Source organism: Lactuca virosa, chromosome 5 (assembly GCF_052849685.1).
Source record: "Lactuca virosa cultivar CGN04683 chromosome 5, Lactuca_virosa_CGN04683_v6, whole genome shotgun sequence".
Lineage (NCBI taxonomy): Eukaryota > Viridiplantae > Streptophyta > Magnoliopsida > Asterales > Asteraceae > Lactuca > Lactuca virosa.
Genome location: NC_136430.1, coordinates 18,025,226 through 18,038,417, shown reverse-complemented (window position 1 = coordinate 18,038,417; position 13,192 = coordinate 18,025,226).

The window sequence follows — 13,192 nt, the reverse complement described above, 5'->3', positions numbered from 1 at the left end:
GTCTGCCACATCTACACTCCGACAAATGCAAGTTGATTCAATAATTCTCAAGATTGATCCGGTAATCCTTCGGTTTCCCGTTTCAAGATATTTCAAGACTCCAAGACTCCTATATATTGAGGAGATATGTTTTAATTAGAATCATCTCTAGGTTCTCTAAAAATTTCTCTCATTAAATTTCTCTCTAATGTTTAGTTCATGTCTAAGAAAAGTGTTCTCCTATCTACTTCTAGATGTTCAAAATCTTTAGATTTTCAAATCATACTTGCTCCAGACGGATGCTCTGATTGTAATTTAAAAGAAGGTAATATATAAAGAATTTTATTCAATTGTTGTATTATCTCTATGGCAATCTCATTTCGAGTTATTCTAACTATTAATTCTACAAAGTTTGAAATTTTTGTTAAAATAATACTCGCATTTAATAATAATCAAGTTAATCAAATTCATGCTTGAAATATTTAAATAACTTTTGTTCTTTTATTATTCATCATGTCTGATTCAAAGATACAAGCTAATCGTCATTATTATTGTAATCAATTAAAAGCTTTACAAGTTCTAATCAGTAATCATAAGTTTATAAGCAAAGATAGAAAACAGTTTTATAAACTAATGTATGATTTTTATCATCAAAAAATATCTGAAACTACTTGTTAATATATATATATATATATATATATAACTCAAGATTTTTCTAATTTATCTATATTTATTATTACTTACAACTCAAAAAATATTTAACTTATTGTTATTAATTAGTAGTTATTAATGGATTTTTATATTCCTCTGATTTATAACTTTCTAACTTATATTAATAGTATATAAATAAGTTTTGTTCACTAAAAACATTCATGTGTTTGAATAGAGATAAAAAGATTTAAAAAAAAGTAGTTTTGTAGAATCTTTGGATAATAGTGTTTCTATATATCAAATTCATGTTTATATATATATATATATATATATATATATATATATATATATATATATATATATATATATATATATATATATATATATATATAATTTGTAAGTGTTAAATATGTTTTTTAATATAAATGTTATAATAGATGTTTTAGCGTTTCTATGCTATTAAAAGTGGTAGTGTTTTTTTTCATATTTTTTGTTATTCGTTATATATAGATCTTTTTAAAAAAAATATTATAATAGATGTTTTTGTATTTTTATGCTACTAAATTTTGTAGTGTTTATTTTTTCATATATTTTGTTATTCGTTATATATAGATCATTATACGTTTGATATATAATTTACATAAGTTTAAACGGTTTATAAAGTTATTAAATAATTGTATACATCAAAATGACTTAAAACTATAATATTTAGTAAAACTAATAGGTTAAAGTTTTTTTTCCTACTAACATTGGGTTTCAAAGTAGAAATATTAAATAGTAATTTTTTAAAATTTATTATTTTAACTATATAATTGTATTCTCGTACAACGTACGAATATTCACCTAGTTGTAAATATAAGGATGACAAGCATTGATTAAGTTTTTTTTTTAACGATAATTGATTAAGTTATACCGTAGTATTTTTATAATATTCATAATATATCAAAGTCTATAAAGTTTAGTAAGTAATATTGTTTTTTTAGAATGACGGCATTATATTAAAACTAGAAAAGTCTAGAAGAAAAGAACATTAAGTAACTACATAAGTTGGGTTTTTGTTAGGTCTATATTTGTTGTGTCAAATGGTTGTGTTCGGAATTTTTGTGTACATATTTCGATTCCGAAATGGGCCTGTCCATCTTCGGTATCTTAGTTTAGTTTGTCTATATATAGCACATTATATTCTTTCTTTTGCATCAATCTTTGTAACCGTCCAGTACTCATAGAATAGTTTCGAATTGCGAACTGTTCTTTGTGCTTTGTTTTTGAAGATTGAGCTTATTTCATTCCATATCATTCATGTTAACTGAATTGTTTTAGCATTTCATATTGAATATAGAATCTATCGGTCTTATCAGTTTTGCACCCAATTAACCCACTTAATACTAAGCTTAGAACATCTAGAAGAAATCCATAAAAAAATGAGATTTGATGAAATCCCAAAGCACCGCCTTAACATGTTTGACATGCACGAACAACAATCTAATTCTAAAGGACCAAATCGCCCAAAACATAGTAAGAACCACCGCTTCTAAACACCTTTCTAATTAGGTAGACATACAAACAGTATAAATCCAAGACGACTGTCACGTCCCAAAAATTACAAACATATTTTTTATTTTGAAAACAGGTTAATCGATTAAAACCTTTAACTTAAAAAAATAAGTGGAATTGTTGTGAATTAAACTTGAGTGATCGAATAGATTCAACAGGTAAAAGAATCGAGAACACACAATAAATATCAAATATGTCGTATGATTAAATATCACAACCTTAGAAGAGCTTGATTAAGAACGGCTACTGTAAAGGCGTGTAGGGTTTACAAAAGACGATTAGACGATTACATAAAACAGTGCATGCATGCACCTTAAATAGCTAAACCCTAATAATAAATAATGGGTGGACATGCCCAACCCGAATACAAAATGATTAAACCAAAAAGCCCACAATGACGCAACACTAAATACCCAACAATCTCCTCTTTGCGTCGATTGAGCCAGGAGATCTTCACTGTGGAGTTCGCTTTTTGTGACAACTGGAAAATTTTGGAACAAGCAAGGTCTAAGGTGTATCTATGTATAATGTAAAACCACATCACAACTTTGTTGCAATAAAACTTTGAAAGCCAAAAGGGCATTAATTGAATAAGTAAATATATATGCTTGAAAATCATATTTGTAATTAACCTTTGAAAAGTCAACAAGCTAGAATAAATCAAGGATTGGACCATTTCACTTAGGAGATTTCGGCCTAGGATCCCAACACATGGGATTTCGGTTTGAGCATGGGCCGAAATCTCATGTGCCTTGGGAGTTTTCTATTGAGTTTTCTATTGAGTTTTCTATTAAGTTTTCTGTTGAGTTTTCTATTGGGTTTCTCCATGATTTCGGTGGGAATAAAGAGAAAAATGAGGTTTGACTTCGTGATGGGATATTTTCATCTTTTTCCAAAACTAATTTTTTTACCCGGCATGTATCCATGCTATTATCCAACAAACATCCAAGTAAACATCACCTCATCCTTTCATCCTTATACACGACAGAAAGCACCCTTCAACTTCTTTCATTTCCCTTCATTCTTTCTCTCTCTCTCTCTAAAAAAAACAAAAAAAAACAAGTGCAAGATCTTCCAAAGGATTAATTCTCCATGCTTAATCTTAGAGTTTTTGGTAAGTTTTCTAGTTGATCTAGTGTTCTTATACACTATCATGTTAGTTTCATCTTATTTACACATATTATTATGTGTTAAGACCCTTAGGATAATAACAACTCCTAGGAAGTTCATCAGCCTCATTCAAGTGTTTAGGCTTGGAATCTTCACATCATCTCTTCAAACAACCCATAAATCCACTCAAGGTGAGTTTATACCCCCACATTTCCAAGCTTTTTCATGTTTTTAGAGGGGGATACAAGTAAAACTTTGTTTATCACACAAATACTTATATGTTTTCATCTTTATGTTATGAATAAGATATTATTTGCATAAGGTATGACTATCACTACTTTTATACAATATTTGTGATATATTAGTTTTAATATGCAAAGCTAACAAAAACATAACTCATTATATTCTACGAACATCATAAGGAAAAGTACGATTTGGAAAAACTACAAGGTTTTGGAAACTTATACTAAAATATAGCCTTTCTAGTAAAAATGGTTACATTATAGTCATTTACTAATTTGGTGGGTTTCAACCCAAAAATATTACGTTTGAATTCATATTTTGACACTAGAAAAGATAACAAATTTATATTTATATAATAGAGTATTTAAATAGTCTCAACAAACACACAAGATAAACTATAATTGGTATAGTTTGGAAGTCACAAACCACACTTTCATTTCTGAAGAACTATATAATTATTCAAAGGTATAATTATTTCATTTTACAAGAAAAAGGAGTCATAGTTCCCGTTAATCTGTTGACGCTCTTGTGAGACGCTCCTTCACCGTACCTACCTAGCGTACACTTTAAGTCCTGCATTATAACCAGAGTCTCCTTGAGGGAGAGAGAGACCGTTGTGTATAGATCTATATGGGATTGACAATCCCGCACCTCAGTTGTTCGCTACAGTTAGACCGACAAGTCTAGGGTGACAAATGTCTTCCCGCTCCGACGCCTGAAGAACGTCGTACAAGCCACTTGTCGTATTATCATGGTTATAATAACTCACATAGGGATCAACAACACTACTTGGTTTACGGGGTAACTTAAACTTCAATAGTTTTATAAAAAGATAAAACTACATACTATTTTCAGCACAACACTACTTACATCTTTGGTTTTAGGGTTTAAGACTACAATTCATATTTAAGAAAATATTGGATTTTCTGGATAAATACACTCTCACATTACAAGGAAAAGATACAAAAGAATATACATACATTTAGGTTTTTGAGGATAAGACCTTCAACTCGTTTTTAAAGAAAATATCAGATTTTCTAGAAGTTTACAAAAATCATTTTTCACGAAACCGCTACAAATATTTCTCATTTCAAAATGCTTATGAACTCACCAACTTAATTGTTGACACTTTTCAAAATCACTTGTATTCTCAGGAAATCAGTAAACAGGGATTTGAAAACATTTTGAGGGTCGGCGTCGTTGCATCATGTTTCTACTTTTTGTTATTTGTATTTAACTTTTGAGTAAAACAAAGTTGTACACAATGTAAACTTGTATTACCAATGTATGAATGTTTGTGTTTCTATGTTTCATTACTATCCAATTGTTATGATACTGCACATGACGTCCTCCGCTCCCGGACGTTTCCGCTGTTCCGATTCGGGGGTGTGACAGATTGGTATCAGAGCATTGTTTATAGTGAACTAGTATATCAAACCATACAAGATATACAACTATAAATACAGTGGGGCTAAAACACTCTAACTACAACTATACTTTTAAAAATATAATAATATTTTAGGTAAAGTATAAGTACATACAGGTTAGGGCAGTGTCATAACGAGGGCATAATAAAAGTAGTATGATGAGTTGAAAACTATGGGTATGCCTTGGGATATGTAATTAGACCTTGAATAAATATAGCCTGATCAGCTATATTTATTCGAGGTGTAACTAGCATATGCTGGGAAATAGTCGTAGTGAACGACGAGTCTACACTTACCAACACTAAGATACCCAGAACCAAACGCAACATTTAAAATACTATAGGAGTATTTTAGGATACCATAGAACCACACACTTAAACCTTCTACGTATTTCTCATACCTCTATTCTCGTACAGACAACATGGCTGAATTTCAACCCGAAGACCCCTACTACCCTGCCATGGCAGCCAACGGATGGATCGAGGAAGAGCCAGAAGAGGTTCATGAGGAGAACCCAGAAGTGGGTCCTAAAGAATACCAAGAGGTAGATTACGAAGGGGAGGATTTTGATGAGGAGTCAGACGAGGATGAAGGCACTGGAGAGATCCTTAGCGAGCCTTACCCTATCAGGAGCGGGCAAGAGACCCTTTCACCTCCTTCCTTCCAGGTATGTAGGCACCCAATAGAGGTCCTCTTTGGATGAACAGTTCCAGTAAGAAAATATTGCCCATTCCAAAGGCAGGCTCCGTTGCTGACATCTACATCTGTCCAGGATGCACCTCCACGAGAGGCAACCCAGCCACACGACTGGGCTAGGGGAGACAGCCAACGATCAACCTTTAGCATGCACCCACTACACCATACTCCGGGCTCCAACACCATCACGAGTCAAACAGTACCTCTAATTGTACCACAAGTAGCCCGTCTAGACACCCAGGTTCAGGCTCTCCATAATGAAGTAATGGAGATTGGAGGCGAAGCCCAGAATGCAACAATGCGAATTTGACGCCTCCGCGAAGAACAAAAAAATCATTCAGGAGCAATACTGAACTAGCAAGCAGAGCAGGAGGACCTTACAGACCGTCTACACTCCTTAGAGGATGAAGTGGCCACGAAGAGACAACAGATCCTTGCAGCTGAGGCTAGGGTAGCCTTAGCAGAACAGAGAGCAGAGGAGGCCACTCGCGAAATGAGTGAAATGGATGGGCACCTTGTGCGCCATTTCGGCATATGATACACTAGTATAGCCAAGTGACTTAGTGACTACACTACTCACACTATGTGTTGGGTTTATTACATCTTTCATCACAACTAGTAGTAGTGAATCAAGAGAGGTACGCCCTCCAAGAACCCATGTAACCCGAATCAACTAAATGTATCGATGGCTATGCTCTATTTTGATAAATTTAACGTCCGTACAATACCTACTACTTACCACTATAAGTACATTTTTGATGATGTGGTCGAAACTTTTGGGAATCATACAACAAAACATGTAATTTATATGTGTATATACATAATTATATATAGATGAGATACAACTAGCAACGACCATAGTTACTTACGAACTCGTTTCTTATTATACGACATAATCATGCCGCAACAAGGAGGTAACCAGACTACCGGCGAAACACCCGTTCTACAAATGGACCTCACTACATTCCAAGCCACTGTAACAGCTGCCGCGGCAGCCGTCATAGTACAACTTAGAGCTATCAACGCAAACGGATACACGAGCGGTGCCAGCAGTACCAACCCCGGTGGCAACCAAGGACACCAGTAGGTGTGTTCCTATAAGGACACCCCGCATCACAAACCTTAGAACTCCTGCGACAAAGGAGGGCACTACCCAAGAAATGAAAGTGTCGGAACAAGAAAGGGAGTCGTTCGACTCATGTCCCTGCCAAAATACAACAAACTATGGCAGTCCATACCACCACGGTACCTACTGCCTCAGTGTCGACAAGACCATATGCTGGAAACCTGCCAAAGTTCGACAAGTGAAACTTTCATCACTATGGATCCTGTTGGGAATTGCATTGTAACCACTGTAATAAAAAGGGGCATACCACTCGTTCCTATTGGGTGCTAGCTCAAGAGACCACCCCGGCCACCAATACTAAAATGGGCCAGGCATGCTACAGATGTGGAGAGGCAGGACATTTCAAGAGTGAGTGCCCAAAGACTAAAAGCAAAAAGGCCAGCGGCGTCGGAGGATCTCCAACCGCGAGACATGAGGAAGCTACAAGGAACCTAGCTGTGATTACCGGTATGTTTCCTCCACAAATAACTCATATGCATGTATACTTTACAATAGGAATGAGGAGAGGAGACTCGTGAGTCTCGAGATATAAATGCATACTGTCATACCCCAAAACCGGAATGGCGGAAACGTTCTGGGGCGGAGGACGTCATGTACAATATCACAACACAGAAATATAGTAAACAAGCAAACAACATCATCCATTGCATTAATAGTGCATTTTAATACAAGTGTGTTCTGTAAAGTTTATAATACACCAAAAATATGAATCAAAATAAAAGATGAGTCTTGAAAATGCTCCATCTTCTCAAAAGCTGGCCTCGGTACCTGTCTACTGATGACCTGAGAATACAAGTTATTTTGAAAGAGTTTATCAGCATTAAAGATGCTGAGTTCATAAGCATTTTAGTTTCATCGATTGCATGAAAAGTTTGTAAGTGTTTGAGTGTGTAAGTTTGTAAAAATGTTTGTAGTAATTGTTAGTAACTCCTTGAAAATCCTATATTTTCTATTTAAAAGTAGTCTTTTACCAAGACATCAGGTACTACATGTTTGTTCATTGTAAAAGTGAGTATTTCTCCCAAATGGGACTATCATTTAATAAAATATAGTTCTTGTATTACTATTTATGTGAGAAGATCACAAAGTAGATGTAATGGGAAAATAACGAAGTACTGTAGTATTATACTATAGTGACTACTACTGTACTAACTACCTTAAACCAATTGTTAATTAAGGTATAATGTGATATAATTATAACCATACTTGATCGACCTTAGTAAAACACGACGCTCGAAGACGTCGAGATGGTATGACATTCATCACCCGAAGACCTGCAGGTCCCACTGTAGCTAGCAGCAAGGTGTAGGATGGTCAGTCCAGTATAGATCTATACACGAATTCATGCTCTTCTTTCAGAAGACTTTGGTTACAAGTCGAGCCATGACAGAGATGCCATGCCCCGAAGTAGTGCCTCACATTTAAGTTATAGTGTGTATGTATTGTTTGTACTAGTGTAGTGTATGTCCTCTCCTGATTCTCATCATAGTATGTTCTTTAGCATAGTGTTTAGTGTGTATGAATAGTGTGTATTAGTGTATGTTCTCTCTTTCTAGTGTGTAGTATGTTCAGTTATATAGTGTAGTGTATGTATTGTTTATAGTATGTATTGACTCATGTATGAACTAACTCTTTGTATATTTCATAGTATTAGAAATAGTGAGTAGTATACTCCTAAACTATACCTATTATAGTTTACTAGTAATGTTATGTAAGTGACTTAGCATATACACCTTTGCTACCCAAAGGGTTGGAACTGAAGTAAAAGCTTTATATCTACACATATATACATGATATATAACTAAGGATCAAACGACAGTCGGACAAACAACATGGTACTCTAAGTCCACAACCAAACAAGGAACAGGAAAATAAAGTGAGTTATCAGTCCTAAGTCCTTCGAACCTTACTTATATAACTATATATGCATTAGACATGATTTGGCAATATATAAGTTTAAAGAGTTGAAAGTAAAGATTTGATAATCAAGAATGAGTTTTATAAACAGTTTAACATGTAAAAGAGTTTGATAACCATTTTGAAGTAGTTTTGTTGACAAAGAAGTTAAAAGTATAGAAAATCCATTTGTTTGCAAGTCATAATTCACATGTGATTGATATTATAACTGGTTTGATTCAACTTCTATTCCGCCCCATAAAAGCATTTAAAAGGTTGATTAAGGGGTATGAACTCACCTGAAGTGAGTGGTTTGGATGAACGGATGGTAGAGGATGCTAAGTGTCAAGTGAAGACTTGAACACACACACGGATCCTATTTAACATATAATGACACATATATGTATCCAATTAGTGTTTATTCAACTAATCAGGTAAAGAATAACACCTTAAGGACTAAGAAATCCTTAAATGGTAGTGTTATAATCACTTAGGATTGCGTAAGAGGGTTGTAAAGCCACTTAAGGGAGTTTTCGGTCCAAGTGGTATGTTTCTTGGAGTTTTCGGTTCTTGTGGTTTTCGGTCCATATGGTTTTCGGTCCATATGGTTTTCGGTCCATATGATTTTCGGTCCAAAGAGGTTTTCGGTCCAAATGGTTGGCCGAAAACTCATGATGTTTGGTGATTTTTAAGGGCTTTCCACAATCAATGAAGTGTTCTAGACTCAATACTAAGTGTTTGGAAAGGCTTAAAGTCATTTTGCACCCTTCATAAGGGTTTTCGGTCTAAGGAGATGCACTAGACCGAAAACACCTTTTGTTCTTGGATAATGACGATTTCAAGGCCCTAAATCAAGAGTTTCAACTAGATAACAAGTATAGGGAAGTAATACTTACGATTTAGAGGCTAATAGGTTTGATTTTGGACCAAAACACTAGTGTGTGTTCTTGGTGTTCTTGAAGATCAAACCCAAAAGATGAAGTTAATGGATGAAATCGAAGGGTGTTACTAGTTAGGAAGATCTAATAACAAATCAAGGGGAAAGAAACACTTACATTTTGAAGATCAAAGTGAAGAACTCGATGATACTTGAGAGAGAATGGATGTTTCTAGCTTTGAAAAGGAAAGAATGATCCAAATGATCATGAAATATATATGTAGGATGGGGTTTTCGGTCACCTTGACCGAAAACTCCAAGGTCTTGACCGAAAACTCCTTTTTGAGGAGGTTTTCGGTTTGCTTCATGACTAGAACTTCAACCAATTCATCCTAACACTGATTCCTTTGATGTACTAAGTTTAGAATGCTCGAATAGACTCCAAATAGGGCTAAAAGTTAACAAACAAGACTAACTCTGATAAATTTGAATGTTTATACAAGCTAGAAATTTCAGATTGTCACATCATCCCCCCGTTAGAGAGAATTTCGTCCCAAAATTAGAGTTTAAGCAAATAAGTAGTTACAATAACTAAGTAAACAGATGAGGATATTTCAGCTTCATTTGATCCTCGCGCTCCCAAGTGAATTCTGGTCCTCGCTTGGCATTCCAGCGAACCTTCACTATCGGGATACAACTTTGTTTCGTTTGCTTGATCTCTCGATCCATGATCTCTACTGGTTCTTCCACGAAGTTGAGACTCTCGTTGATTTCGATCTCGTCTAGTGGGATTACAAGAGTCTCGTCGGACAGACACTTTTTCAAGTTCGATACGTGGAAAGTAGGATGTACATTATTGAGTTCACTAGGTAGGTTAAGTTTGTAAGCTACAGGGCCGATTCTAGCGAGAATCTCGAAAGGCCCTATGTATCTTGGATTTAGCTTTCCACGCTTTCGGAAGCGTATCAAGCCCTTCCAGGGTGAGACTTTCAAAAGGACTCGGTCTCCCACCTGGAATTCTAAAGGTTTCATCCGTTTGTCTGCGTAGCTTTTCTGTCGGTCTCTAGAGGCTTTCAATCGTTCACGAACTTGAACGATCTTCTCTGTCGTTTCCCGAATGATCTCCGGACCTGTGAGAGAGCTTTCAGGAACTCGGCCTTTAGCTAACTGTGTGTCACCCACCTCAGCCCAGCACAGAGGGGATCTGCACTTTCGGCCATAGAGGGCTTCAAATGGAGCAGCCTTTATGCTCGTGTGATAACTGTTGTTGTAGGAAAATTCGACAAGGGGTAAATGAATATCCCATGCTTTCCCAAAGTCGATCACACAGGCTCGCAACATGTCCTCCAGGGTTTGGATGGTTCTCTCACTTTGTCCGTCGGTCTGTGGATGGTAGGCTGTACTCATGTCCAGCCTCGTTCCTAAGGAGTTTTGTAGCGACTGCCAGAACCTCAAATTGAATCTACTATCTCTATCGGAGATAATGGATATAGGAACACCATACAGTCGTACTATCTCCCAAATGTAATGGATATAGGAACACCATGCTATCGGAGATAATGGATATAGGAACACCATGCAGTCGTACTATTCGAGCTGAGCCTCCTTAATTTGTGTGGATAGATGCGAATGGATAGTCATAGTCAGTGATTTGACTCTTCGACCAGAATATTCTTTCCGACTTAGGGCGTCTGCTACTACATTGGCTTTACCTGGATGATAATGAATTTCGCACTCGTAGTCATTGAGTAGCTCGACCCACCGTCGTTGCCTCATATTAAGTTCCTTCTGGTTGAATATGTGTTGTAGGCTTTTGTGGTCTATAAAGATCGTGCTTTTTGTACCATACAGGTAGTGTCTCCAGATCTTCAGAGCAAACACAACTGCTCCTAATTTGAGATCGTGTGTGGTGTAGTTGACCTCGTGTGTCTTTAGCTGTCTTGAGGCATAGGCGATGACCTTACCTCGTTGCATCAGAACACACCCGAGCCCCTGGTTGGATGCATCGCAGTATACCACAAAGTCTTCTATCCCTTCGGGGAGGGATAGTATCGGGGCGGTGCATAAGGCCCGCTTCAGCGTTTGAAATGCCTTCTCTTGTTTCTCTTCCCAGTCAAAGGCCACGCCTTTCTGGGTCAATGTCGTAAGAGGTTTTGCAATTCGAGAGAAGTTCTGTATGAACCTGCGGTAGTAGCCAACAAGGCCAAGAAATTGACGAATTTCTGTAGGCGTCTTCGGTGCCGACTAGCTCTCAATAGCTTTTATTTTGGATGGGTCCACGTGGATTCCTTCTTCGCTAACCACGTGTGTCTTAAGAATTTGACTCTTCGGATCCAAAATTCGCATTTAGAGAACTTCGCATAGAGCTTTTCTAATCGTAAGGTTTGTAGGACTTATCGTAGATGCTCGTTATGTTCCTCTTTACTTCGAGAGTAGATAAGTATGTCATCGATGAAGACGATGACGAACTAATCCAAGTAAGGAGGGCATACTCGATTCATTAAGTCCATAAACACTGCGGGCGCATTTGTTAATCCGAATGGCATTACTACGAACTCGTAGTGTCCGTAACGAGTTCGGAAGGCTGTCTTCGGAACATCCTCCTCTAAGACTCGCAACTGGTGATACCCGGACCTTAGATCAATCTTTGATAAGTACGACGCCCCTTGCAGTTGGTCAAACAAATCGTCTATGCGAGGCAGAGGGTAACGATTTTTAACTGTTAGCTTGTTGAGCTCCCTGTAGTCGATGCACATACGAAACGATCCGTCTTTCTTTTTGACGAACAAGACCGGTGCTCCCCAGGGTGAGAAGCTTGGTCTGATAAAGCCCTTGCTGAGCAGTTCGTTAAGTTGACCGGATAGTTCCTGCATCTCAGCTGGCGCTAGTCGATAGGGCGCTTTGGCTATAGGGGTAGCTCCTGGAACTAAATCGATTATGAACTCGACATGTCGCTGCGGAGGTAACCCAGGTAGTTCTTCTGGAAAGATGTCGGGAAATTCGCATACTACGGGGATGTTTTTCAGGTCTTTTGTTTCTTGGCTCGTATCAACAACGTGTGCAAGGAATGCACGATATTCCTTACGTATGTACTTCTGAGCTTGAATACTTGAGATAATGCTAAGGCTAGTGCCGGGTTTGTCGCCGTAGATAATAAGCGTTTTGTTAGACGGAAGATTAAGGTGAATAGCCTTTTCATAGCACATGATGTCCGCACGGTGCAGACTCAACCAATCCATGCCGATAATGACGTCGAAACTTTTAATTGAGACCGGCATGAGGTCGATTGGAAATGAATGGCTATCTAGAGTTAGAGTACATCCTATGTATATGCTACTAGTGCTCTCAGTCTTCCCATTAGCCATTTCTACAGTGAATGATTCTTTAAGTGTGTGTGGTTGTTGTTTAAGTAAGCGTGCAAATTTCTGGTTCACGAAACTTCTCTCCGCTCCACTATCAAACAGTATGCATGCATAACAGTTTTCAAGGAGAAACGTACCAGTCACCACCGTGGGGTCAGCAACTGCTTCCTTGTGACCTATAGCCAAAACTCTTCCTGCTCCACCAGCATTTCCTGCCTTGGGGCAGTCCCTTTTGTAGTGGCCCACTTCGCCACATCCATAACACGACTGG